At 41.6% G+C, this 27,469-nt stretch overlaps 1 pseudogene; it reads right to left on the reverse strand.

Annotated features, from left to right (window-relative positions):
• Positions 1 to 1,369: 1,369 nt before the first annotated feature.
• Positions 1,370 to 27,469, reverse strand: part of LOC124709002 — a 110,310-nt pseudogene continuing 84,210 nt past the window's right edge.

Raw genomic sequence — 27,469 nt, forward strand, 5'->3', positions numbered from 1 at the left:
GGATTTTAAAGACTGAAATGCTGAAACTATGGAACGTGGAATGTGATGCACCATTCGTCCGTTGCCTACTCTTCGCTTGGCTGTGAAAATTCGGGTGAATGCTCAATGTGTAATTTGTAAGAAGTCGTCTTTTCGCCTTGTTCATACATTTCACCAAACCGTATCCAGTGTTGTCATATGATGAAATGCATCCTCTTTGTGTGCAGCCATTTGCAAAAAACCTCTTTTCGCTATCTTGAACCGTTTATAAAATATGACGGTTTTTACGACCACGTGATTCCCGATCTGCAGCAAAGGCACTGGACGCGCTGGTACATCCTGTCCACTTAATATAAAAATCAGTATCTCGAGCATGAAAAGAGATATCATTCTGCTCTCAGTTTGTAAGTATAATTTCGGTTTGTTGGCTCAGTTTCATACATAATTATGTGTAGCCAAGAATGAACTGTACAAAAAGTATAGAAAAAGCGTTTTTATCTCTGCAAATTCTTAAAAATTTCGTGCAGTCATTTACTTAGCTTCATGCAGCACAGTAACTTTGGTGAATAACAAAAAGAAATTAAAACCTTTAGTGAGCAAACATAAGAAGTTTTAAAATGTGGAAGAATAATTTTTTTTCACTGTGTAGTTTTCTTAAAATCGGATGATAAGTTTCCAGAATGAGATTTTCACTCTGCAGTGGAGTGTGCGCTGCTATGAAACTTCCTGGCAGATTAAACCTGTGTGGCGGACCGAGACTCGAACTAGGGACCTCTGCCTTTCGCGGGGAAGAGCTCGAGTCTCGGTTCGGCACACAGGTTTAACCTGCCAGGAAGTTTCATATCAGCGCACACACAGCTGCAGAGTGTAAATCTCATTCTGGAAACATCCCTCAGGCTGTGGCTAAGCCATGTCTCTGCAATATCCTTTCTTTCAGGAGTGCCAGTTCTGCAACGTTCGCAGGACAGCTTCTGCAAAGTTTGGAAGTAGGAGACGAGGTACTGGCAGAAGTAAAGCTGTGATGATGGGGCGCGAGTCCTGCTTGGGTAGCTCAGATGGTAGAGCACTTGCCAGCGAAAGGCAAAGGTTCCGAGTTCGAGTCTCGGACCGGCACATAGTTTTAATCTGCCAGGAAGTTTCGGATGATAAGTATTTTGTAACACACTGTGTCCGCTCCAGCACTCGAAATCAAACGACGTCAGTAGGAGGCGTACAACAGTGGCACAGACGTTGTCAGCCAAGGACATTGTTGTAGCCATAAACGCTGTTGTGTTTTTTCACCTGAGGCTATCACCTCTGTCGCTCACGTAGGATGTAGCCAAAACGGTTCGTCCATTACGAATGCTCTGAAACCTGCAGATGACAGTTTTCTCTATATCTATTCGTGAATTCACTTGCGGAAGTAAGGTACTGTTATCAGATTCCGTCCGCTGCTAGTGTTGTCGATGATGCGGCACGCGCGTATGGCGCAATAATTGCGGGCGGCGTCCGCCCTGCAGCGGCCACGCGCGACGCATTCGGACGCCGTGGCGGGGCGTGCCGGCGCCGTTTGAACGCCGGGCCGCCGCGCGTCTCGACGCTGCGCGCCGGGCCGGGACGTGCGCCCAATAACGGGCGCCGGGCGCCGCGGCGCCGGCTGCGGCTAGTGGCCGCCGTCCGGCCGTAACGCGCACCTGCCGGCGGCGCCGATATTTCCTAAGGGCCCGCCCGGGCGACTCCGGCTGCCAACTCGCCGAGCCATCGATCGCCGCCCTGCACGCTGATGTGGCCGATGATAATGACGGCGGAATTCGCGTCCGCAGCCCGCCACTTCTACTGGCCCCGTTACCTGCTGCTCAACTGGGCAGACCGTGACGAGCTTCACGAACGACTTCGACCTATTTTCATCCGCTGCGAGAGACTTGATTTTTTCGTTTTTATTTTTAATTTCATGTTGGGGCTAGGCGTGTGCGGAGCGAACACAAACAGAGTATCAAGAATGAGCTTTATATTTGGTGCAAACGGTAGGCGATTGAGAGCCTACAGTATATAGTCTGGTTCGCAGAGGAGATTTAGCCATACACCATACGTTACGGAAAAAGTTGTGCGCATTATAAAATAAACTTTTTGGAAATATCTTGTAAACTACAAATCAGATTAAGAAAAGGACTGTAATAAAAGTTCTTTATCTCGAAGGGGGACACCAGTGACACAAAACTCAACCCCCCCCCCCCCCCCCCTCTTCCTCATCCTCAGGGGTTGGGATGGGGCTCATCTTTGAACTCTTATATATGAACCCCATTTTTATTGCTGATTTGGGAAAAATATGCAACCTTCGTATTTAACAGTTTTTCGTTGCTTGATGGATGGCACTGTAATGGACAAAAAAACGAAATGGGTTAAAAATGTTTGAAAAAAGACGTTTTTCTCAAGAAGTACACAGTTATCCTAAAATCTGTAAAGGAGCAACAGTTCCTTTTATAGTAAACGAACTTGATTTTCCATAACATAATATATTATTTTGTTCACATTATTAGCGGAATTTCTTTCACAGATGCCGCTGAAATGCAATGAAATTGGAACCATTGTTTGGTTCCTTTATGACTGAATTAAAACTAATTTTAGCTTTAACTAGGAACTGTAAGAGAAATTACATAAACATCTGTCAGTCAATGAAAAAATTTTGTATGAAAGAGTTTCTAACATTCTGCGTGGTGTCTGTTTGTTCTATATCGCGTCTCCCTACCACTTTCGCGCAACGACGCTCTGAGCGTGTTTTTTAGAGAATTGACTAGTTTGAACCTGGGACCTGTTGCTGGTAAGGAGACGACAGACCTCACATGACATGTACAGTTCAGAAGAGTTCAGTGAGACTAGCGATGGTATAACCAAATACTGTAAACTGTTGTTCAAAGTAACATATTATTCATTGGTGTCATGTGAGGCCACAATTTTCTTCAAGTTGCAGAGAGACCATAATCTTATTTCCCCACAGTTTTTAGATGCCTAATGCCCAAACACGTAGGTGGAATGCAGTTATCAACCTCGAAACACAAAGACTTGGAACTAATCAATGAAACTTGAAACACGTAGATTTATCAAAACTACTACATGTTGTGCCTGAAGTGGACAGACAGCGTTATCTGAACCTTAAACCAGACAATATGCTTGATGTAAACGATGATACTGAAATACTGGGATAGGTTACTGTGCGTGCGGTACATTTAGTATGTGTTCTTTTTGTTTCGATTCTAATTTCATATTAATTATAAACTACACAACAGACAGAAAGACACTATAACCATAAACCTATATATGAAAATTTTGTTTATTACCATTAATAATTATAATCCTAAATACTATTAATGTTTCATAGCGTGAAGTGGGTACATTATCTTTAAAGAAATATAGGATGCTGAGACTTGTGTAAAAAGCAAATCAGGCCTTTGAGACTGGAGGTTTGCCTATATTTTTGATTTTCACTAAAACAAATATTTAACGATCAAATACTTTGGCAAGACCAAAAGATATACGTTCAGATGCAATGTAGAGAGTATATTATCTTATATTAACTTGGTATAGCTATAGCTGTAGTTGAGTGAGTTGGAATATAAGAAGTAATTGTGTCCGTACCCAGGACCCACGACAGTTCAGATTACGCTCCAAAGACGTTACTCCACACCACAGACGCCTCGAGGAGGAGAAGGGGCAGGGAGGTCACTACGTTTTCATATTTACATTAGGTACTCACTCTTCCGAACTTATTGATTGTTGAAAGTTTGGGGTCACATGATAAACACTTGACTTTAATTCATCGATGAAATAGTTAAACACATCTCTACTTCTCTGCGTATATGCGAACAGTTAGTATGTTGATCTTCGTAGTTCGTTAAATAAATTACGAAACTCTCCATGAAGATCCCTCCCTTTGGAAACTTCCTCCACAGCTCTCATTTGTCGCCTTATATTCCTAAGTAAAGATATTTTTATTGCCTTGCTCTCAACCTATCATAGCCCCTGGCTTATGGGCGAAGTTTTATAAAAACAGCGTCTCGGATCTAGTATCCATTTCGTTTCGTGAGTCTATCGCTTACACGCAGTACACCGGCGCAGGTCACACGTTGCTGCTGCTTGTAGCTCGAATGTCGCTAACGTAGGATCCAGCCTTAACACCTTTCAGCAAAGATATTCATTTTGTCTGTCATTGCCCGCACGTTGCAGTCATTTTGGTTTGTGATTTGGGGAGTCACTTTTTTGGAAACTAACTCAATAGATACTATGAGTGGCTCTATAAACGGATCTATTACGCACCCATAACCTGGTTCCTCGAATTCACATGCTATCATTCTCACTTACGGCCTTTGAGAGCTATACTCGTATTATGAAAGTGGCAGTACATTTAGGCGAATTGACTTTCTGTGCGAGTAGTATGTAATTTATTATTGCTGTAAATAACTTTCATTTTCAAAGAACTTAAGGGCGACGTCGTCGTCAACCACCGATATTTCGACAGAACATGCCCTGCCATTTTCAAGGCAAAACTCCAGCAAGTAAGCACTGTACAAGCGAATATAAAACTTCGATTTTCAGAGGAACTCCAGAAAGATAATATATACACACACAGACACAGATACTGTAAACACTAGCGCCATCACAAACCAACGACGTTAGGAATTATCGATAGTGAAATCAATAATCAACGGGTGAGGTAAAATAAACATCGTCCTGTTTTTTGACAAGTGAGAGAGCAGGATTCCATCTAGAATTTAAACAAAAACCACCATCTCTATTCATAAGGTTACTTGCTAATTTAGTTTCAACAGCTTCCTTAATAACACTATCCCAATAGCTGAAAGTGCATGCCAGAATCTCCGTGTTGCTATATTCCATAGAATAACCGCTCCCAAGACAGTGCTCTGCAATGGAGGATTCGCTGGGGTATTGTAAGCTTGTGTGCTGCTTATGCTCTGTACATAGGTCCTCCACAATCCAGACAGTCTGACCAATATATGACATGCCACAACTGCAATGAATACGGTAGACATCCACCTTACACAAACCAAGATCATGCTTTACCGGACCTAAAAAAACCCTGATTTTAGATGGTGATCGAAAAACACACTTAATATCATATTTCCGCAAAATGCGACCAATCCTCTTCGAAATTCTCCCTGCATAAAGCAAAAAGGCCGTAGATTTTGGTGTCACTTCGGTTTTATCATCACTCATCCGGTGAGCAGTTTGTCCATAATGCAACGCATGTCTAATCTGTCTTTCACTATAACCATTCTGACGAAAGGTGACTTCGAGCTGACAAACTCTCATGGTCCGAGATGACACGGGCCCTGCGAAGCAAACTATGAAGTACCCCTTCACGCTGAGCCTGACGGTGACAACTATCAGCCTGCAGATACAAGTCAGTGTGAGTAAGCCTCCTATAAACGATATGAGCCAACGTACCATCCACACTCCTGCTGACCAGCGTATCAAGGAAGGGAAGACAGCTACCTACATCGTAAACCGAATCTCAGGTGGATTTAATTCATGTATTCGAAAAAGTCGTCCAAATTCTCACTGGCATGAGGCCAAACAACAAAAGTGTACGTAAACAAATCGGCAATAATAGCTTACAACAAGCCTCTCATCACAGCTCTATCTGTCTCCTCGTAGTACTGGTCATTGAATAAAAAGTAAGGGGAAGTCAACACATGTCGAAATACTTTCGTTAATTCAGCACCAAACCTAACCTCAAATAAACGAATCAGACCGAAGATTACGAGTGAAGAGAGAGACCACATCGAAACTTAACTAGAATACGAGGTGCGGCTAGAAAAAAACCGGACTGATGCTGGAAAAAACATTTATTTACAATTATTTACAATTTCATGTTATCTCCTTCAATGTACTCTCCTCCTCGGTCTCTACACCGCTCCATACGAATTTTCCACTGTTCATAGCAATGCTGCAGATCATTTTCGGTAAGTCCATACATTACTTCCGTCGCTTTTTCTTTTACTGCTTCAACAGTCTCAAATCTAGTTCCTTTCAAAGCTGACTTGACTTTAAGGGAAAAGAAAAAAGTCACAGGGGGCCAAATCAGGTGAGTAGGGTGGATGATCTAAGATGGGAATGTTGTGTTTTGCCAAAAACGTCTTCACTGACAACGCACTGTGAGCTGGGGCATTGTCTTGGTGAAGGATCCATGACTTTTTTCTCCACAAATCGTTACGATTTCTCCGTACTCGCTCACGTAGGGTAGCCAGGACGCTAATGTAGTAATGCTGATTCACTGTTTGTCCCTCTGGTACCCAATCAATGTGCACAATCCCTTTGATGTCAAAAAAAACAATCATCATTGCCTTGAATTTCGATTTTGACATTCGTGCTTTTTTTTGTCGTGGAGAACCAGGAGTTTTCCAATGCATCGATTGGCGTTTAGTTTCGGGATCGTAAGTAAAAAACCACGATTCATCGCAAGTAATAACATTTTGTAAGAAGGTGGGGTCACTTTCAGTGTTTTCCAGGATGTCAGAACAAATCATTCTTCGGCGTTCCTTCTGTTCAATTGTGAGACACTTTGGAACCATTTTTGAACACACTTTGTTCATGTTGAAACTTTCATGAAGAATCTGCCTAACACTTTCCTTGTCAACTCCTGTTAACTCAGACACTGCTCTGATTGTTAAACGGCGATCTTGTCGAACAAGTTTACCGATTTTTTCAATGTTTGCATCAGTTTTTGCTGACAATGGTCTGCCAGTGCGAGTGTCATCACTGGTGTCTTCGCGGCCATCTTTAAATCGTTTAAACCACTCAAACACTTGTGTTCGCGATAAACAATCATCGCCGTACACTTGTTGTAACATTACAAACGTTTCACTTGCAGATTTTCCTAGTTTGAAACAAAATTTGATGTTAACACAAGCGTCAACTACTTAAAACAGACGCCACGGGCAGACTGAGTGCAGGAGGCAGATGAAACTCGAGCAGTAGGCGGAGCGAGAGTCACGTGACAGGCCACGCGACTTTCAGCCTTATTGCATTCGTTTTATTGTTTCACCAGTACTAGTCCGATTTTTTTCTAGCCACACCTCGTATCATAGTCATTCAAACGCGTTCCTTCCAATCGACGTAAGAAATCGCCTAGTTCTTAATGTTGTGCTCACACCGACCTGCTATTGGGCTCAACGGAGCAGCATGGTATTTTGCCACTCGATATGTCGGAGCACCAATGTTACAATAGGACGAAGAAAATACACCTCCCTGTGGACAAAAGGGGGGTCATATAACTTAGGGAGAATAGCAGAACTGAGGCTCTTGATAGCCTGCTGAGATGAGAAACTTTTCTTCATGAGGCTGTTCGTCTTTCTCTCAACAGTTTTTGTGAGCTCAGCACCGATCCTCGGATACACCGAATCAGACTGTAAACACTGAATCTTCTGAAGTAATTCTGCTTGTCCAAATAACAATAGCAATGCCCTTCTATACAGGTAAAACACCAATATTCGTATCCTCTCTAAGTGAATGTAAATCAGCACTCTCACCCTCTCACCTGCTGTGATATTATTCTTTGGTTGACGCGTTCCAGTCCCTTGAAAATGGCAGTGTATGTTCCCGTCGAAATATCAGCGGTTGTCGATAACCTCACCCTGCTGCACTTCCGTGTTATTTGGACATTTTATAAGTCGGGAAAAACTAAGTTATAACTTTAATTTATTTCAGTTTCTAGACCAGAAACTATTGCAATGCTGTAATTCCTTTTGGCAGAGCGGCGACGGGCTCCAACTGGATTGTAGTTAGTTACCTTTGTTATCGTCATGCTGAAAAAAATCTATATAGTGCCTCCACAGGTCTTAGAATCTTTTATTTGATTATTATTGTACGTCACACATTTGTAGGTAACAAAGAATGGTGACGTAGTCACTGCGAAATTCAGTATCCAGGAAAGGATTTATTTATATTTATTCCACTTATGGACCACAGCATGTACCGCCAGGTAATTAACTTCGGACTATGGCGACCATCTTCAAGACCTGATTACAAACAATTTTTTATTCGCAACGAGCAAACATGTAAATACGGCGTGGTCGCAGAGTAGCAAGCCAAACAGATTATTCCTCCATGACGGTTCTAAATTTACATATCTTGGCTCGATGTGAATGAAAAATTATTTTTCTCAGGTCTTGAAGAAGATCATTTTGAACAGATATCGATCACCTGGTGTAGGATATTGTGCTCCGTGTATGGAAGACATACCAAAAAGCAAGAACTATCAAATCTGTGAAGTTGGAAAGAGAGTATATGAAAAACAAGTGGATTTAGGAAACCATAAAACCGAACAAATGTGTCTCGTTAACTGTCAATAAAATAATAAAATGAAGTTATTTCTCAGTACATTTCAGAGCGTTTGTCCTGGATGGAAAATCAATTCTACTTTAATTTTTGTAAGTGAGCCGCTAAATACAGTTGCTTGTGTTGTTGTTATCTTCAGTCCGAATCTTGGTTTTTGATGCAACTCTCCACACCAGCGTATCCTGTGCAAGCCTTTTCATTTGTGGCTATCTACAGTAACCTACATAAGTTTGAATTTGAAATGTAAGTATTGCTTGCTGTATTGAAGTAGTCTCTCTCAAGTATTCCCCTCTCTCCACACTTCTTTCCATTACAAAATTGAAAACACCTTGATGTCTCACGGTAAGTGCTACCATTTCCTTCTTTTAATCACGCTGTGCCACAGTTTTTCCCCCGGTTCGATTCAGAACCTCCTCAGTAGTTATTCGATCAACCCATCCAATATTCATTCCTCTCCTGTTGAATTATTTCGGTCTTAGCTTCTCCCTCCCTGTACTCTTCTGGTTGATATCTGATTCTTTCACTATTATTAGTGGTTAAGACAGTTTTACAAATGTATGTGGAGCTTGCAGTTACTTTACGATAGCTTTGACTAAAATTAACAACTACGTATGAAATCAGTATTCTCCCCATACTGAATATTATACAGTACAACTAGATTTCACTACAACGTCACAAATGTTCATTACTTCAGTATAAGATTTGGTCACCACAACAATAATTCGAAAGCCAAAATTAACATGAAACACATTGCCCTTTCTGACAGCTTCGACTTGACACAAGAAGTTTCAAATCCTGCTGCGTAGAATTCTGCAATTGCTTAGTGACTGACTTTCCTTATATGTCCGACTGAGACACGCAAGGTAACACATTCAGTCATTAGGATTCAGTCTTACAGAACACTGAACACAATTAAATATAAAAATAGATATGAATTCACAAATACTGTAAGATCCAATGTAGAACTGAGTATAGTGCAGCTAATGTTTAGTTATTGTAAGTGAATTTATAGACAAGCACTTCAGTTATGTTTTATGTGACTGTTATGCATTGAGAGAGTAAGCAGAGATGCTTTGGTGATGTTAACACGTTGGAGTAGCAAAAATTAGATGGAGTGTAGTAACAAAATCTTATATATTATTTCTCAACGGTGTTTTTTGTAGATAAGTCATATCTCCCACGTTTCTTAATCAAAATTAGTGATTGAGACATCATTTTCTAGATTTCATTCACCGCTTTACAGCATTTGCAACGTTACTTTACGCTTCTCCTAACCTCAGTACCATAAATCTGCATCAAAATTCCTAAACACTACTACTGTAATTACCACCAAATTCAGTGGTGCATAAATCAATGAACAAAGTATTTCGCGGCATATCTGTTCTGTTAAATAAGAAGAGACAGGAATATTAAGTTTTCAATGCTATCGTCAGCTGTAATTTCATATTCAACTGCTATTCTGTGTCCAAAAACTGACCACTGTGCAACAGTTAGTGAATGTGTCATCTCCAATATGTTACGTGGAGAGGCAATGGCTTACCCCTGTTCTGATTCTGTCCAACTTGAAGTAAACATCGTTAAGTTATAACCCGGAGAATTTTTGAACTCCTTAAATCCACATGGTTGCCATCTAATTAGTTGTTTTAAAAACGCTCTTATTATGTTGATTTGAAATCTTTACGCTAATCTGGCATTAATTAATGTTGTAAGATTGGTGGTAATTCACTTAGGCGAGTACACCATCACTGTTAAATCCTTTGATACCGATAAAACTGGGGTCGTACGCCGCATTAACCCGACACATTCCGATTCAACCACGACTTACCAAATGAGAAGACAACAATTCCCAATAAAAATGGCTCTGAGCACTATGGGACTCAACATCTGAGGTCATCAGTCCCCTAGAACTTAGAACTACTTAAACCTAACTAACCTAAGGACATAACACACATTCATGCCCGAGGCAGGATTCGAACCTGCGACCGTAGCGGTCACGCGGTTCCAGACTGTAGCGCCTAGAACCGTTCGGCCACTCCGGCCGGCACGCTCTAAGGACAAGTTTGTATTAGCTGAACCTGTTTTTTCACACAGACAGTTACACAGGTCTTTCTCACGAGTTCGCACATTCAGTGACATTTATGTTTGTGATCAAGACACATACAGCCAAAAATTAAACGATAATCACGTTATAACTGCCAAAAGTCTTTTCAAATAAGATTTGTAAAATAAAGAAGTTAAAAATAAAATAAATCTGACAAAGACACTATCTGATTTTTATTTTACAGTATGCCGGCCGAAGTGGCCGTGCGGTTAAAGGCGCTGCAGTCTGGAACCGCAAGACCGCTACGGCCGCAGGTTCGAATCCTGCCTCGGGCATGGATGTTTGTGATGTCCTTAGGTTAGTTAGGTTTAACTAGTTCTAAGTTCTAGGGGACTACTGACCTCAGAAGTTGAGTCCCATAGTGCTCAGAGCCATTTGAACCATTTTTTACAGTTAACCTTATTCTGTATAATGGTGTTGATTTTTAAAGTGACGCTATAATTTGCTACTGCTAATCAAAATATAACATCTTTTATTAACAAATATTTGCAATTACTTATTTCTCCAATACCATCTTACCTGACGTGAATGATCGGGATAGTGTGTGAATTATTTCCGTGGGTCAACAAGTACCAATTATCGTATGGGTTAGCAGTGTGTGACGGTATGAACACTATCTAGCATTACATTAATTATAATATTGACAAACGCTAGAATGCAATGAATGTTAACAGCACTACTGTATGAAGCCCCTGTGTAATGCCACTAGCAGGTAAATGCAAGCTTCTCTTATGTTTCACAATAAACTCTAATTTTAATCTTTTACATGTGAGCAAAATTGCTATCGTATTTAATTCCATTAGCTTTTCCTTCGGAAGTATGTATGAAAATTAATGAAGTAATTAGTTACCCAGTATGTTTACACAGTTGTCATAAAATGTACGATAGCTGTTATAGCAGCGAGAGACATTGCTATTGCCGTCACTGTAATTAATAGTACTTCAAAAAAATGGCTCTTAGCACTATGGGACTTAACATCGATGGTCATCAGTCCCCTAGAACTTAGAACTACTCAAACCTAACTAACCTAAGGACAGCACACAACACCCAGCCATCATGAGGCAGAGAAAATCCCTGACCCCACCGGGAATCGAACCCGGGAACCCGGGCGTGGGAAGCGAGAACGCTACCGCACGACCACGAGATGCGAGCAATTAATAGTACTGTTGGACATTGTAGTGACACATTCCGACGCAGAGACATACAATACCTTAAAGGCTGAGCCAAAGATTAAATTGAGAGGCATGTAGATTATAATCTTTGTAATGTTCACATTGGATTCTCTTTTGTTTCACACTCCAAGAAGGAGCTAAGGGACACTTTCGATTGTTGCTTCGTGGAGGATGGACGTAAATTTTGGTGTGTGCGGAAAGGTAGCCATATTGTTAGTAATTATGGTTTGTGCGACGAGCAGAGCAAGTCTTATTGTCTTTTGAATAAAAAATAGTGAGAAGTATCGAAGTGTTACGAACATTATTTAAAGCGACGTAGCATTGTATTCCTTGGTTTCCACCGTCTTCGTGAAGTGAACCGGTGCCGACTTAGGAAGATACACACGGTCAACAAAGAGAAGAACATCGATGGCGACTAATGAATTAATATTGTGGCAGAAGGACTAATTCTACGTCTAAGGTGAGAACTCTGATTAAATCAACAATGATGTAGAATTCTAAATGTAATTAATCGGAATGGTAAATTATATTACAGGCATATTTCACGCAGCACTGAATTTGTCCGCATTCAAGCCGGTCAATATAGTCTGTAAAAAAGCCCTTCAAAAAATTCTAAAGTTACAGTTCCATGTCCGTAATTTTTCCTCTTTTCAAAAAATCAATAAATTTAATTTTTTTTATTTATTTCGCCACACTGGCGACCGCTGACAGGGACAGTGCTCGTGGAACAAAGAGTAAGTACTTGATTGTTGTACTACAAATGTACTAATTACTGTTTCTCTGTTAGATGACGCTGTATAAACGGATGGCACAATAACCAGAAGGAACAAGGACAAGGATTTACAAAACTAACGTAATTGTGGGTGACGCAGCTCAGCCGGAATTAAGGTAGGAAAGCGCAAACGCATGCAGCGGCTGCACCTTGGCTTAGCTCCACTTAAAGCAGAACCTTTTCCTTTCCATATTAAAATCCTGGTAGTGTTTGTGGCAACACACAATTACACTTTGATAATTACTTTTTTATGTTCAACAATCGCAGAATTAGAAGACTTAGTGCGCCATCTTGTAAATTTCCGACGCGCAACAAATAACAATCGCGAGATATTTTTATTAATTCAACTGCGAGAGAATTTAAAGATTTAGATTAGCAGTAAAGTACAGATAAAAATAATATCTCCACAATGGAATCGGAGAATTTTAATTTGACAAATGTTCATGGACGCGTCACCGATTCTGACAATAGCGACGTAAATGATGACGCAATTAGTTTTTCAGCACAACATAATGTAGAAGTAAATACAATTCAATTGCTCTCCACAGGGATTAGCAATAACGAACCACTTGCAAATGAAACCTGGTACACAGTCGATGAAGCATCGATTACCAGATCAGATGAAAATATTTCACGTGAAATCAGTGAACATAGCCCAGTTTCGATTCAATCAGACCGTGGTAGAGAAACAATGGCTACAAATAATGGCATAAATACAAACACACAAGCTTCGTCAGTTACGCTTGAGGCATTATATAGTCTGATGTCAAACGTGAGCGAGCAATTATCTGATTTAAAGATCAGTCACAACACAACGAACACAAAACTGGCGAATTTAGAAATCAGCCACAACGTGACAAACACAAAATTATCAAACATGGAAATTGGGTTCCAACAGCAGTTTTCAAGTGTAAACACGCAATTTGAAAATATGCACAAACATTTCGATCAACGATTAAATAAACTCACAAATGAAGTCGATCAAAAGATAGAAGACAAAGTCATCAAAACAGTCAATAGCGTATACAATGTATTGGCCAATGATTTAGAAAAGGAATTGTCAGATCTTACAAACAAACAGGAACAGGAACTGTCAGAAATCGTAGAAACACATAATCAAACACATACGGTACAAAAAGAAATACACGAAAACGTACAGGCTATTCAATTAAATTTAACTAGAGTACAGTTCGCATGTGAAGAAATACCTGACCAAGTTAATAAAGTTAACGAAGAAGTCGGTCTTCTGAAACAGGAGACTGGACGTATCAAGGCGGACATTATCAAAATAAATGAAACTTTAGAAACCGTTAATGTAAATGAATCAATAACTGACTGGGAAACAAAACTTTTTGAAAAATTAGGTAATGAAATCAAAGTAGCCGAGGACAGAATACGTAAAGGAATTGCGGGTAGACTGAATGTTTCAAATGATTTGCCTACGTCAAGCAACAGGCAGCCTGACACTTATTCGCCCGCACCAGATTACGATGTCAATAACGCAGAATATCACGCGCCCAGTCCGGCGTATGTGCACGCACCGGCGCAGGCAAACAATGGCTATTCGCCAAACGCGGTGCTGCAACAGGCAGTAGGCGTGTCGCCTTGCATCTCGACGATTCTAGTCGATGAGAGCCTGTTGGAACATAGACAGTTTCCAGTTTTCTCCACAGAATCCAGAAAAACTCATCCAGTCGTATTCGTAAGAGCATTAAAAAATGTCTTACCAAGAAACTGAACTGAGGCACAGAAGATTAGATTTGTAGTAGGCTTCACACAAGGCGACGCACTTTTGTGGGCCACAGACATGGCTGAACAGTGCGTCACCTACGAACAATTTGAACGGGCTTTCTTGGAGAAATATTGGTCAACTGCGGTCCAAGAAAGACTGCGGCGTGAGGTATTCAACACAACCGTTCAACCTAACAAACGGCGGGTTGAGAAAGTATTTCGAAAAGTATTTGAATAAGACGCGCTATTGGAACAATCCAATACCGCATGTAGATGTTCTCAAAATACTGAAAAACAGACTACCCGCGAACTTACGCGAAAAATTGGTAACCATACCGGAGAACGACCTTGAATACTTTCTTTCCGTGCTTGACTCAATTGATCTAATATATGAAGAAGAGCCGAGCACAAGTAATCGGAATAAACACGCAGTAACCAATCAAAACAACGGTAACGCTAATCATTGTAATGGCAGTGGACAAAACCAACACAGTTGGCATCCGTATGCGACAAGGCCAAATAATGGAAATGGGAATTACGGAAATCGAAGGAATTCGGCGCCACAGAGACGTGAAGACCGAAGCTATAATACAGATTACGGTCCACGCCGGCATGGGAATGATAGAAATGACGTGAATGATTGGTCAGGTCCGCGTTATGAACGGCGGCACACAAATGAAAATTACAATAGTTATAGGAATGACCGACCAAGGAGAAATAGCGACGGCCGGCCGCAAGAAAATGTTGCACGCAGCGGTCCGGAAACTAACTGGCGACGAAATAACCAGTCAGTACACATCGTAGAGGTAACGGACAGTAATGAAGCAACGCCGTTGTCTCCCCCGGTCAACAACAATCGGTCGCAATGAGCCCCCACCGGCCGACCGATTTGACAACAGGGGGCACAAACAAGCACACATTACATGTTAAACAATTAAGATATGATCAGGATGCTACCGTAGAAGATGATCTATGTGAAGAAGAGATGAAAGCACCGGACAAGGTAAGTGACCTCGTGCAGGCTGTAATAACAGCAAAGATAGGAACTATAATTACCAACGTAATTTTAGATACAGGCGCATCTACGAATATTATTTCTAATTGTTTATTTAAAGAACTTTCGAAAGAATTAAAAGTACCAGTGTTGCCAACGGAAAATTGTAAAATCTGGACAGCTGTAGGTAACAAGTCAAAAAGTATTAAGTGGCAGACGCAAATACCTGTTACCATTAGCGATGTCACGATAAACTGTACATTCTTAATCGTTGACAAATTAATCGTCAATTGTATTTTAGGTATGGAAGTTTTCCGGCAGTATAAAGTAAACATCGACATAGGCAGTGGACTATGCTATTTCCGAGTGGGCAGTCGTAGTGTGAAGGTCAAACTTGGAAAGTCAACAATAGAGCGTAATGGTCAATTACAGAAACAAGCTGAAGTAAAATTAGTTTACCCACAAGTGTTATTGATAGATATTCCTTTCCCCGGACAATTAGACACGGAAATAATTAACGAACAGGCCGCCCACGAGAAGGTAGGAAAATCCACTTGTCTTTCAGAAACTCAACAAAATGAACTAGCAGATCTTATTTATGAATACCGAGACATTTTTAGAAAACATAACTGAAATTTCAATTAACATCGAAACTAGTAACCAACTGGGGGCATATGCCAGCTAAAAAACGCATAGTTAACCACACCTAATGAAACATGTGTTACTGTGAGTCTTAACACTATAAAATAAACCGTACGGTACTTTTGTAGTCTAACTCAGTTATTTAAGAGAGAGGAACAAAGACAAATTAGCGCGAAGGTCCGAGTTTGTTCGCCTGAGACGAGCAACAAACCACACGTCAAAGTTGCAATAAAACGCTCAGCTGATGAGCACGCGGTAGCGTCATGGCAAGACGAGGTCATTGGCCGCGCTGTAGGCAGCGAGCCGGGGAGACATCTTCCCCCTTCCCTGTCCGATCAGCTGAGTGTATACGAAGCGCGAAGGCGCATGCGCGGTCGAGTCCAGACGACACGTGACTTATTACACGATGGCCGCTATCACGAATAATGTTGACCAACAATGCAGAGATTACCCCGCGCCTGCAGTCGGGCTATGGTACATAAGCGCGCAGGTGCGGAATGTTTAAAAGTTTTGAGACCACGCTTACTATGAGACACAGTGACGAGAGCCATTCAAAAACAAGAAAGAAAAGGGTACACAAGTCTTGTAAATAGTAGCTTGGAAAATTTAATTATAAGCTGGTATTACGTAATAAAAGCGAACATACAAGTACATACTGGTCATGGACGGTATTGTAATATTATATTGAGTAAAATCTTAGCTTGTACGGAAGGAGAAAGAAAATAGAACAAAAAAATAAATAAATAATGCAGATATATAACCGGAAGAAAGGCTACGTACACGAGAACAACACACAATTACATATAGGGAAAAAGCAGCAAAGAGGAAAGCAAAGAGATAACGCATTCTAGCGACTTTCAGAATGAACAACAAGGTAAACGCTTGAATTTTTGTGATTGAGGAAAAGAATGACATAAGCTTTAAAATAGGAAAATAATAAACAGATCTATGCAGCGTGAGTAATGAACCGAATCGCTCTCAAAACAAATACCTAGGATTTATAGAGAGAGAAACACATTAACGTTAGGAAACACCTAAAGCACTCAGCAAACAACTTTGTAGAATATATAAGCTATACACGAGGTTACATGTACGAAAGCTGAAGTGCAAAGGTGGAAAATATGGAATGATTGCGTATCAATGGACCGTAAGGCAGCTATGTATGTAAGAAGAAATATTTAGTTGTAAGTATTATTAGTATGAGGGGATGATGCTCAGCACACCCTGAATTATTTTGGAATATTGAGGGAATGGTGCAGGATACTGAAAAAGGGCCCCACCAGCAAAGTGTATATTATAGTGGTAGATATTTTTTGTGTGTATAAACGTATGTATGAATGTGTGAAAGGCGAAAGAAGCTCTGTACATGTACAGAACCTAAACAACATAGAAGTGTATAAGGAAAATTAAACTCTAAGACAACCTCTTATAAACAGGTATACCTAACGTCAAGAAACAACTTAATTAAAACCGTAAGACTCTACGAGTTTACGAGAAAATACGAAAAACCTGATACAAAGTGCAACATTAGCGATGCTTCACTCATGTATGTAGAAGGAAGGTATGAATTACTTTACACACTTGAAAAATGAAATGATAAATCATGTCAAAATTATATCTTTCATACATATAACGATTTACAGTCACAAAGAATGAAAATGATATCGCCGCTATACGAGAAACAGGTAAGTAGTGTGATCGACGACCTGTAAGCAAAGGAATCGTCTATAAAATAAACTAAAAAAAAAGTCATACAGATTTCATGCTGCATTGAAGCTATGAAAGTCTGATTATTCGTGTACACAGATTTTCATGACAACCGATGCATTAAAATGTCTGTATTTTTTCTCTCATGATAACACAAGACGCCTATAAGCGCACTTTAATTGAAGATGATACACGCACACAAGGGCGTGCCGCTATTATGAAACACTGTACATATTAATAGTAGCTACACCCTGAACTTCAAGATTTTATGCTTATATGTCGATGTTAATGTAGGAAATTTTATTAGAGGTAATGATTTACAAGCACACCAGAACGTGCTTAAGTACAAAACACTGTACATATTAGGGTTATGCTACATATAAATTATTATTTCAGATTTTATACGTAAAAACCGTAGCATACACGTAGTCGTTGCCATTACCCTAAGTAGAAGGCAGAAAATTCCCTTCCCAAGCTGCAGTGGAGCGGCTACAGGTGTGTTTCTCTGCATGCTGAGGCATGTCGTTGCGTATGAAGAATACGTACGGAGGTAAACCTTAACTTACACTCGAGTTCAAGAAGGAAAACAAAGGACTTGTTCCTTCTAACAGATTAGAAGCCACTATGAGAGGTCAAAAATTTTTCAAATTTCGTCGATAGTTTTTTCCTGTAATTAATGTAACCAATGTATTGTATGTGTTATATGTTATTCCATTGTATATGATGTATTTTGTATTTCATGCCAAGTCCCGTGACTTACAAATTTGTGAATACTTATGTACATTGACCAGAAGTATTGAGGGAAATGAATCTCGGTACAATAGGTAAAAGGGGTTAATGCGAAGAAATAAGTGTAGTGAAAAGAAAGTTTCGATCGCAATACTCGCGGTTAAAGTGGTGTGTGTAGAAATTAAAATTGTGCAAGGTAGTGCTACGTTGCAAGTGTCAGCGAGCCTAAACAAGTGACAACGAAAATTGAAGCTTGTATCGTCAAACGACCCATGGCGTCACAATAGGAAAGGACAATGCCAAACAAGTTTGACATGGTACGCTTCTTACCTGGAGCTGCATCGACGGGATCGTCCTCCCCCTCCCACATAATGTGGTGTGTTCTTCTGGGCACATATCCCAATGTACCTCGTCGTATCCAGTCCAAGTACTGGAAGGAACTACAAAAAGCATATGCATACTGAGGTTCGGAAGTCTCGACGGTACCCGCACGTCAGTGTATACTCAGTGCACTGGCGCGCGCATTCAACCAACGTCGCCCGCTAACGGACGAACAAACAATCAGGCGTGCGTATCACCCGCCCATAATCAACACTGGGGCTATCGAACAAAGCTCGTCGCCACAGAATAAATACAGAAAGAAATACAAGGACTTAATTTTCGCCTCTGATGAGGAAAGAAACATTTGTAAGTAACGTTGTATTCATTGTATATTTTATTGTACAAACTTTACTACATGATGTCGTTTTCTCAGTATTAACCAGAACTTTGTACATTAGGATTAAGGTTTGTAAATATTAGCATAAGTATACCAAGAAACTGACACACACTCAGTAATACCAAAAAATTCACAGTGCCATGAAAATGAGACAATAAAAATGAAGTTTGTAAATAAAAGACCCCCAAACCTATCAATTGCAAGGTCGACTACTGTATCCTGTCAACCAAATAAAATTTTCTAGTGACAGTATACAGTAGGGGGGCAGTGTAATGACACATTCCGATGCAGAGATATACAATACCTTAAAGGCTGAGCCAAAGATTAAATTGAGAGGCATGTAGATTATAATCTTTGTAATGTTCACATTGGATTCTCTTTTGTTTCACACTCCAAGAAGGAGCTAAGGGACACTTTCGATTGTTGCTTCGTGGAGGATGGACGTAAATTTTGGTGTGTGCGGAAAGGTAGCCATATTGTTAGTAATTATGGTTTGTGCGACGAGCAGAGCAAGTCTTATTGTCTTGTGAATAAAAAATAGTGAGAAGTATCGAAGTGTTACGAAAATTATTTAAAGCGACGTAGCATTGTATTCCTTGGTTTCCACCGTCTTCGTGAAGTGAACCGATGCCGACTTAGGAAGATACACACGGTCAATAAAGAGAAGAACATCGATGGCGACTAATGAATTAATATTGTAGCAGAAGGGCTAATTCTACGTCTAAGGTGAGAACTCTGATTAAATCAACTATGACGTAGAATTCAAAATGTACTTAATCGGAACGGTAAATTATATTACAGGCATATTTCACGCAGCACTGAATTTGTCCGCATTCAAGCCGGTCAATACAGTCCGTAAAAAAGCCCTTCAAAAAATTCTAAAGTTCCAGTTCCATGTCCCTAATTTTTCCTCTTTTCAAAAAATCAATAAATTTAATTTTTTTTATTTATTTCGCCACAATATTGACTTAATGAAAATGCTTTCACTGTTTATTTAAGCCAGTAGATTTTAGTGTAATATTCGGTCGGGATTTAGTTTTTGTAGGACACAGATATAAATATGGCGGCTAACAGTTGACCGCTGAATCATCGGCATTGCGTACCTCTCGATCAACTGCTGAGTGCTAGACTCTTTGCTGCCGTCCCTGGCAACCCGTTGCATCTCTGTAAGATGGCGGTATTGACCTCGTTGATTAAATAAACAAGAAGTTTAAACAAAGCTTCGAGGCCGCTCCTGCGAACCGTAATATGTATAAACACACCGTAAATAAATTTTAACTGTTTCCAAAAGGTGGAAGATGGGACAAGTTGGATGAATATACATCGCAAAAATTGGCTCTGAGCACTATGGGACTTAACTTCTGTGGTCATCAGTCCCCTGTAACTTAGAACTACTTAAACCTAACTAACCTAAGGACATCACACACATCCATGCCCGAGGCAGGATTCGAACCTGCGACTGTAGCGGTCACGCGGTTCCAAACTGAAGCGCTTAGAACCGCACGGCCACACTGGCCGGCATATACATGGCAGACCCAATCTTTACGTGACAACAATGACCTCTGCTTGACTGAACTGAAATGGTAGATCGGCCGTAATGTAGCTCAAAATAAACGATCGGAAGAGTGGCTCTTAACTCCTAAAGCACGGTTTTCAATAAAATAATTCACAGTCCGATACACAGAACACTATCGGTCGACATCCATTATTATTCCCGTAGAACGGTAATATCTCACCGTTTATTTGCTGTCGAAATAACACTACAAGAGTCCAGTTTGTTGTTCGAATAGGTCGCGGTTGATTTGCGTCCAATAACTATAACTATTGACTGTTGGACGTGTGTCGGCTTCTTCTTTGCCGTCATACTCTGCGCCATCCCCTAAGAACTTCCTGATTGTTGTTTCGTCATTTTTCACCGACATCTTCAATACCTGTGATTCCTCTTCTCCATAGCTTTCCGGAAAAAAAAATCTTTTTCCTCATGTATTAGTGATTGCTGGCAACAATGGTGCCGCAAACGTTTTCTCGAATGTTCCGATTCTTCTCTCCGAGTAAAGTAGGCGTCAAGATTTTTAAACATGGCTGAAACAGCAACTGTTGAAATTCTTCACTGTAAATGATGACAGCCAAAACAGTTGCAGGCTAAAAATCTTGAAATATGTACCTGTCCGGGTTTCAAAGGCTGTTTCGATATACACCGAGTACCGAAGCACGTCTGTGTGTTGACTTCATTGTTCAATTGAAGCAGAGATCCCCGCAGCTTGTCTTTAACACTGCCAGGTGTATTTTACTTCTGATGAAGGTATATTTAGATATACTGAAACCGTGGTCAAGAATTTTAATAAATCTTTATCCTGAAACTGTTTTAGCTGTCATCATTTACCGCGTAAAGTAAGTGTTTTAATTTCACGACACTGTCTCAGATTTCTTCCAAAATTCACCTTTCATCACTACAACAGCGGGTACTTCTTCCGCAAATTAAGTGAATTTCTCGCAAAATTACTTCGCGCTCATATCCCAACCGTCTTGATACGACCGAGTTTCTTCTCCAGCTGCGTCGCCCACTGGCTTTAACTTCTCTCTTTCACATTTTTGTTACACGGATAAAAATATTCTCTGTTGGGCCAGAGCTTTCAGAACTACACAGAAAATATACATAGGTGCATTGAATATAATACCGCAACTCAAGTAATATTATTGACATATGAATTTCTCATTACGAGTTAACACACACAAAAACCAGAAAATGTACGTTCAGGGTGGGCCAGAAATGAAGTCCCCGTACCCCTGTAAAACCTGTTTAGTATCAAATGTTGTTATGAAGGTTGGTAGCTATTTTACTTCTTATCAATTGCTGGAATTCGTGTTTACATGTTTTAGCAGTCGCTGTCGAGTTTTAATTTGTAGCCATGATAGATGTGAGTGGTCCGAGTTACACTATCGAGAAGCGCTTAGTGATAAGCGCGAGCGCGCACAGGGCAGACAATGGGACAGATCATGGGAGCATTCCAGAGAAGACTTAATAAGGCTCCACCGCGAAAGGCAACGCTTCTGGGTTGGGAAAGACGTGCGTTTTGCTTTTGGCAGTGTTAAAAACAAGCTGCGGGGATCTCTGCTTCAATTGAACAATGAAGTCAACACATAGACGTGCTTCGGTAATCGGTGTACCGAGGACAACAATGCGAGATCACATGAAGAAAGGCCTTAAGGTCAGACCTTTGCGACAGATTTTGGCAAACGAGTAATCAGGTACAGACGGGAATGTGAGCGTTTTAGCAAGCCGTGCTTTGTTAACTCAGTATCCAAACGCAGCGAACAGTGCAAAGGGTATGTTTCCAGATGAATGTGCCATTTATCGCAGCTCACTTGCTAGAAATATTGTCGTTTTGGCCAAAGAAAATCCTCATTACACGAGCGAGATAGAAAGGAACGCGCCTCACGTAATGATATGGGCAACAATGACATCACAACACCTGCTTGCTTAACACCTCAAGGAGCCTCACGGAACGCACATGGCTTCAGCCAGACGGAGCGCCTCCTCTCTACGCTCTTTCAGTGCGCGAATTCCTAAATGAATACTTTCCAAGATTGTGGATACGTAGTGATTCATCAGCAACACCAGCTCCCTTGAAATGGCCACCAAAAAGTCCTGACCTCACCACGCCTGACGACTCGTTATGGGGTGTCATTAAGGTGCATGTATCTGCACAACGTTATAGTACAAGCGAAGAACTGCGCAGCGCTGTTGAAGATGCATTTCGCACTGTAACGCTACACATGTTCAAAAATATGTCAAGAACAACATGGAGGCGTATGGAAACGTGTTAACAGCATGACGGCGAACATACCGATCCCGACTGGACACTTAATACGTAAGAAAATACTTGTGCTAAAACTAATCAAATCAATTAGCATTCGATACTAGGTGTGTACGGGCTCTTCTCTCCCACCCTGTATATACACAAGAAAGAAAATATGCATCCCTAAAAAATATTAAGTTGGTTCGGAGGTTGTTGCTTGTTCGTCAAAACAACCAAAATATGTTCTTTACAGCACCGCATTTGAAGAACTTCTTATCTGAACCACTCGTCGTTCACTTTTCACTTTCATACAGACAAGTACCCCAGAAAATACCTCCAAACACTTACATCTATATTCGAAATAAATAATGCTTTATCTTCGCCAGAACGTTTTCTTTGCCATCAACAGTGTGCATTTTCTATCTTTCTTTTTCGGCCATCATTAGTTATTCTGCTACCCAAACACCAAAATTCGTTTACTACTTTTAATGTCTCATTTCCTTATCTCATTCCGACAACAATAACTGATGAGATTCGACTAGATTCTATGATCTTTTTTTAACTTTATTGTTTTTCACCTTATAAGCTCTTTCCAAGACACTATCCATTCCGCGTATGTCGGGAAAAGGCTAACACCCTCTCTCGCTCCCTTCTCATTGTCAATTACTACTTCTCTTTCATGTCATTAAAGTGTTATAATAGTAATCCTGTTTCAGTAGAAGTTGCAGATACTTTACAGCTCCCTGTATTTTACCCCTGCTTTTACACAGCACAGAGTTTCTACATCTACATACATACGCCGCAAGCCACCATACGGTGCGTGGCGGAGGGTACCTCGTACCACAACTAGCATCTTCTCTCCCTGTTCCACTCCCAAACAGAACGAGGCAAAAATGACGGCCTATAAGCCTCTGTACGAGCCCTAATTTATCTTATCTTATCTTTGTGGTCTTTCCGCGAAATATAAGTTGGCGGCAGTAAAATTGTACTGCAGTCAGCCTCAAGTGGTTCCCTAAATTACCTCAGTAGCGATTCACGAAAAGAACGCCTCCTTTCCTCCAGAGACTCCCACCCGAGTTCCTGAAGCATCTCTGTAACACTAGCGTCATGATAAAAACTACCAGTAACAAATCTAGCAGCCCGCCTCTGAATTGCTTCTACGTCCTCCCTCAATCCAACCTGTTAGGGATCCCAAATGCTCGAGCAGTACTCAAGAATAGGTCGTATTAGTGTTTTATAAGCGGTCTCCTTTGCAGATGAACCACATCTTCCCAAAATTCTACCAATAAACCGAAGACGACCATCCGCCTTCCCCACAACTGCCTTTACATGCTTGTCCCACTTCATATCTCTCTGCAATGTTACGCCCAAATATTTAATCGACGTGACTGTGTCAAGCGCTACACTACTAATGGAGTATTCAAACATTACGGGATTCTTTTTCCTATTCATCTGCATTAATTTACATTTATCTATATTTAGAGTTAGCTGCCATTCTTAACACCAATCACAAATCCTGTCCAAGTCATCTTGTATCCTCCTGCAGTCACTCAACGACGACACCTTCCCGTACACCACAGCATCATCAGCAAAGAGCCGCACATTGCTATCCACCCTATCCAAAAGATCATTTATGTAGATAGAAAACAACAGCGGACCTACCACACTTCCCTGGTGCACTCCAGATGATACCCTCACTTCCGATGAACACTCACCATCGAGGACAACGTACTGGGTTCTATTACTTAAGAAGTCTTCGAGCCACTCACATATTTGGGAACCAATCCCATATGTTCGTACCTTAGTTAAGAGCAGTGGGGCACCGAGTAAAACACTTTCCGGAAGTCAAGGAATATGGCATCCGTCTGACACCCTTCATCTATGGTTCGCAAGATATCATGTGAAAAAAGGGCGAGTTGCGTTTCGCAGGAGCGATGCTTTCTAAAGCCGTGCTGATGCATGGACAGCAACTTCTCTGTCTCAAGGAAATTCATTATATTAGAACTGAGAATATGTAGGAGAATCCTGCAACAAACCGATGTTAAGGATATTGGTCTGTAATTTTGAGGGTCCGTCCTTCTACCCTTCTTATATACAGGCGTCACCCGCGCTTTTTTCCAGTAGCTCGGGACTTGACGTTGGGCAAGAGATTCGCGATAAATGCAAGCTAAGCAAGGAGCCAATGCAGTAGAGTACTGTCCGTAAAACCGAATTGTAATCCCATCAGGACCTGGGGATTTATTTATTTTCAACCCATTCAGCTGCTTCACAACCCCAGGGATGTCTATCACTATGTCCTCCATACGGGAATCTGTACGAGACTCAAACGGCGGTATGTTTGTACGATCCTCCTGCGTGAAAGATTTCTCAAATGCTAAATTTAAGATTTCAGCTTTTGTTTTGCTATCTTCCGTTGCCGGGCCAGACTGATCAGTGAGTGACGGGATGGAAGCCTTCGACCCGCTTACTGATTTTACGTAAGACCAGAATTTCCTTGGGTTTTCAGCAAGATCTTTTGCTAAGGTATGACGGTGGTAGTGGTTGTATGCTTCGCGCATCGCTCTTTTTACAGCAGCACGAATCTCTACTAAATTTTGCCTGTCCTAATTCTTCCACGTCCATCGTACCGGAAGTAAATGAAGTCGATTCATTTACTAAGTGGGATGCTAACAGCTGCTTATCTGCTCTTTCTAGTAAGAATACTCTCCTAGCCTTCTTGACCGACTTTTTAACTTCCGTAACCATAGGCCTAATGACAACATCATGATCACTAATCCCTGTCTCAACACTGACACCGTCGATGAGGTCTGGTCTGTTCGTGGCTACCAGATCTAAAATATTTCCACTACGCGTTGGCTGTCGATTTAGCTGCTCAAGACAGTTTTCGGATGATGTGTTCAAAATTAATTCACACGACGGGTTGTCTGTACCACCTTTAATGAATCCATTCACACCTCAGTCTATACTAGGTAGGTTGAAGTCGCCTCCGACAAATGTAGCATGATCCGGGTACTTCTGCGATACAGAGTGTAGATTCCCTTTGAATGATTCTAGAGCAGTCACGCTGGAACCTGGTGGCCGGTAATAACACCCAACAATTAACTTTATTTCTCCTTGTCCTGTTAAACGTGTCCAGATAACTTCACAATCGCTCTACTTCGACCTCAGTAGACAAAATATTTTTATCAACTGCAATGAAGACACCACCCGTTATGGTGTCTAATCTGTCTTTCCGATACACGTTCCAACCCTCACTAAATATTTCATAACTTCCTATCTCAGGGTTCAGCCAGGTCTCAGTCCCGAGAAGAATTTGCGCGCCACACGCTTCCTGGAGGCCAGTAAATTCAGGAACTTTATTCCGAACACTGAAAATTTACTGTTAATATCTTGATAGCTGAAGTGTTTTTACACTGAGCGCGTCCTGATTTCCCCGCCTGCACGTCGACTGGTGAGTGTTCATCAGGACACCTCGCACTACGGCCTAGCGTAAAAAAAAACCTATGTGCGCGCCACAAGTACTCTGCTACCCGAGTAAACGTTAACTTTGCGTAGCGCATCCCTGACCTATCTAGGGGCGTCCTACAATTCCCCAACCAATAGCGCAAGTCTAGAAATCTGCATCCAGGATCGTCACAGAGTCGACGACGTCTCTGATTGAGACCCTCCACTAGGCTCCAAACAAAAGGACGCCAATCCACTCTGGGAACGATGCTGCAAATAGAGAACTCTGCTTGCACCCCGCGTGCGAGGCCAGCAGTCTTCACCAAATCCGCCAGCCGCCTGTACGAACTGAGGATCGCCTCAGAACCCAAGCGACAGGCATCATTGGTACCGACGTGAGCAACTACTTGCAGACGACTGCACCCCGTACGCTCGACAGCCGCAGGCAAGGCCGCCTCCACATCTTGGATGAGGTCCCCCGGCAGACAAACCGAGTGCACGTTGGAATTCTTTCCAGCCCTGTTCGCTATTTCCCTAAGGGGCTCCATCACCTGCCTAACGTTGGAGCTCCCAATAACCAACAAGCCTCTGCCCCCGTGTGCCTGCTCGGGCCCTGCTGAAGGAGCGGCCACCTGCCCACTGACAGCCGGCCAGCCTCCACATTGTCCCTCCGCCTCGAGCGACGCGAACGCGTTGCAGTCCGCCACTCACCTTGGGGTGAGGGCGGCCCCATCGCGCCGGGTACACTAGAAGGTGCCTCGGCGGCTGAGTCAGCGGACGCAGCAAGCGACACCTGGGGTGTCTCAAGCGACGCGCCAGACCCTCCGGCGTCGCTGCATCTCGAGGCAGCAGCCTGAAGGCGGCTGACCGTGGCCAACAGCACGCTCAGCTGCTCGCCAACCGCGGCCAGTTCCTCCTGCGCCCGCACACGGCACGCACACACCCTATCCATCCTACTGCTAATATCTGGACGTATAGAGTTGCGACAAATAAAACAGCAACATGCGACTGCACAGTTGCGTCACCAGCGCCAGATTGAGCTGCGATATATGAACAACTACTTACGAACTAAGCAATCAAATGGCCACGACTACGCCACTATACAGATACTACAGTGCGATCCTACCCCTGTCTTAGTACAAATGACAACCGCGTACTCGATTTACACTCTACCGTTATTAAAATGTGATATTACCCCTTCCTAATTCGAAAATACGCAAAGATCCGAAAAATTTTTCCACGCAGGCACACAAACACACAAAGCAATTTGAATTAAACCTGCGGAACTAATACGAAAAACTGAATATACGACTAGTTTCTGCTACTGATTCTCGCACACGTCACTCTGC

Source organism: Schistocerca piceifrons, chromosome 7, assembly GCF_021461385.2.
Source record: "Schistocerca piceifrons isolate TAMUIC-IGC-003096 chromosome 7, iqSchPice1.1, whole genome shotgun sequence".
Taxonomy (NCBI): Eukaryota; Metazoa; Arthropoda; class Insecta; order Orthoptera; family Acrididae; genus Schistocerca; species Schistocerca piceifrons.